The 3157-nt window shown below is 36.5% G+C and overlaps 1 long non-coding RNA gene across 1 annotated transcript; it reads right to left on the bottom strand.

Moving 5' to 3' along the window:
• Positions 1–1706: 1706 nt before the first annotated feature.
• On the bottom strand, positions 1707–2922 carry LOC106379155. The gene is made up of 2 exons (XR_001275918.3): positions 2839–2922; positions 1707–2454 (listed from the first exon to the last, which is right to left on the bottom strand). It is a non-coding gene; the product is annotated as an uncharacterized LOC106379155 (long non-coding RNA).
• Between the last annotated feature and the right edge of the window lie 235 nt (positions 2923–3157).

Raw genomic sequence — 3157 nt, 5'->3', positions numbered from 1 at the left:
TTGGTTTCAAATAATCGAAACGACGTAGTTCTGTTTCTATTATTGTTTAATAAAAAAAAGATTCTTCAAAAGTGGGTGGTGCAGGTACTGGAACTCAGGTTGATTGAATAATAATTCTAGGCTCAACCCCTTTGCCAAACACGATTTAGTAATTGTGTTCTATATGTTTTTGTATTTATTATAACCAATGCATATTTCATTCTAATATTTCTCTTCGTCTTCTTCCCGTATCTGTCCAATTCTTCTTTTGCTCTAATTTTTTATTTTACTAAGATCGTTAAATTTATCCGACCGATTGGCATTAGACAGAAACATAATTTGGTAGTGCTTGTGATTGGTGAATACGTTAATCTTAGAATATATTTTTGTGACTGCAGAAATCCAATGTTTAGATGCATAATTGGATAAAGGGCTTTAAGATTAGAATTTGAGTTTTATAGTCTTTCTTTTTCGAGATGTATAGACCTCGGCGTAGTGAATAAGATTGGGAAGAAGATAAAGACGACTCCTTTACACCAATCCAATGTCGCGAATGGTAAAACAAGCAAAAATGGCTTTAGAAGCATTGTTCAATGTTCACCAACAACTAACAAGTTCTCCAAAGCCTAAGAGTAGTCAGCTATATAAGACTATACCAACTCCTCTAACACAGTTAAATCGGACCCATGTATAATGACGAAACCCTTTTCTGATTTAAAGACAGACACATGAAGAAGACAACTATGGCATACTGGTTGATCACTTAAGAATTTCTTAATCCAATCCGGGTTCCAATCTCCAACCTTGATAAAATGAAATTTTTTGATTAATTTTATAAAGGGAACAAAACGATGCTGTTTTAATATTTTCAAAAATTGGAAGCCACGTCACCGCCACATCACATTTAATAAACGGTCAAGTTACGGATTTAACGTCAACGTTAGTAAATGTATGTAAAACCCGTTTTTTATGAGTTGACATATGAAATTTAAATATATATTGACTTGAAGTATGATTTAGCACAGGTGATGAGTGCATTTAAGGATCGGGACCGCGAAAGCGTGTTGATGTCGGAATTGGCCGATTTCCCACTTTAAAAGCCTCAGTTCCTTCCGGAAACATATATGAACGCCGTTAGCAATGTGTCGATTCTTTGCTCACTGTATCAGTTTTTGTACGATTGTTAGGTTGGTGTGCATCTTAACTAGATCATTTGAATATTTCCTGGAATTCAAGGTCATATCAAATATTAAATGGTGTTCTCTCTTCAGAAAGCTTTGTACTGTCAGGCTAATGTGGGTTTTGTAGTGCATAATGTTTCTGCCAAATCCATTTGTGGGAATAAACTTATCATATACCAATTCATGTGATTTTTCTGTTACTATTGTTGTTCTTTTTTTTTTACATAGGCATCATTATCATCTCATGATTGGTTGGACTCATCGTTAGAGACACATGTTCCTCTGGTTGAGATAAGGCATGCTTTTGTCTTTTAGTTTGGCTGTTTAAATCAATTTTATTCTTCCTTGTTAGCATATCTGTATTCTATGTTCGAGATTGAGTGAGGTGTGAGGTGGGCGATTGGTTTGGACCTAGCGACTTAAAGTTGACCTGTTAGAATTTATTCTCAAGCTCTATTAGATCCATTAGGCAGTTTGGACAGTTCTGTGAGTCTTTTTATCTCATGTAGCCTTGCTGTTGTGCGTTTAGCATGAAGAATCTCACCGGGATGAAGTTGCATACTGAAAGCCACAACACATGTTTACAAATGTCACTCTTAACATTTAATACAAACGGATTCCATATCATCCTGACACTCAGATACTACTCTTAATGAATCCTGATACAGTGTTTCGCTTATTCTTTTTAAAAAATGTTATTTGATCTTTGAGTTTGTGTGAAGTTACTAAAACGGAGAGAGACTTAGTCTTCAACTTATTCAAAGCTTCGACACATCATTCGATGCCGTCTATGTTTCGTGTAAGGTAGCTGGCTTTGATGGCTGCGGAAAACAACGCTTGTAATTCATCAGATACCTCCTACGCAGTCATCTTTCTTGCGTTGTTGTTTTAGAGTTTCAGATGATTTGTGTGATCGAATTTGTCAGGTTTCCATCATCATCAAGTGCTCCCAAATAATTCAACACCTCCAAGGCACGCATCAGTCTCTCAGGTGGATCCATAAAATCGAACTGCACCAAGTTACTTATTCCTATTTTCTTCAAGGTCAGTACAGTGTTTGCAAGATTCGACCTCAATATTGCAGGGCAGGTCTGCATAGAGAATACTTTCGACAATGTCCTGGAGCCGCAGACCTGCCCTGCAATATTGAGGTCGAATCTTGCAAACACTGTATAGCTCCTCCAAAGGTGTCTGCATAGAGGTTACCTTAAAGGCTCTCTGAAGGGGGAGGTTAGTTGTAAGACTTGCCATGGCTGCTTTTTCTTAGTCCAATATTGTGACACCAAGTTTGGATCTGCGGATGATATAGAGGAAAGACATTAGAGTTAAACTCACAATGAGATTTCCAAAACACATAATCGGAACATTGTGATGTCAAAAGTCATATAAACTAGTGGAAAGAAAGAGAGGAAGACTGGTGAATGTAAAAAGTCTTGGGTACTAGTTGAAATGTTGCAAAGCATAAGACTTTATCATCTAATCAAAGAACACGAGGTGAAATAAAATCAGGATCCAAAGAAATTTGGTTAAATACCAATTTGATAATTCGATCGGATAATTGAAATCTCTCCACAGTATTTAAAACAAATCATATACATAACTCAATAAGCCAAGAAAAAGGTTGTCGATTTCAAAGTTTAAAATTAGAAATAGAGTGAATCCAAATCTGAGTTCTTACCGTAGAAGATTATGGAGGGAGATGGAACTACAGAAAAACCCTTAAACCTTGTCCTGACCCAGACAGAGGCTTGCTTATGATTCCATTCCATCCCCAACTTGTGTAAATTATGGAAATGGCCCTATTATTTAGTTATATTTTAATTGTCCGCCAGAAGTTTCTTTTGTATTAATTTGGCACCCATATGTTGACAATGTTGATCAAAATGTCCGTTTTGGGGGTTTATAGCCATTGGTGATTCTGCAAATTTAGCAGTTCAAAACGAACACAAGTGGCTCTCTCTAGAACGCAGGTAAAGGCTTTCTCTTTGATTTCTACT

This window comes from Brassica napus, chromosome C4 (assembly GCF_020379485.1).
Source record: "Brassica napus cultivar Da-Ae chromosome C4, Da-Ae, whole genome shotgun sequence".
NCBI classification, from domain to species: Eukaryota; Viridiplantae; Streptophyta; class Magnoliopsida; order Brassicales; family Brassicaceae; genus Brassica; species Brassica napus.
The sequence above is the reverse complement of the archived record's forward strand: the minus strand, read 5'-3'. Positions and strand labels throughout refer to the sequence as shown.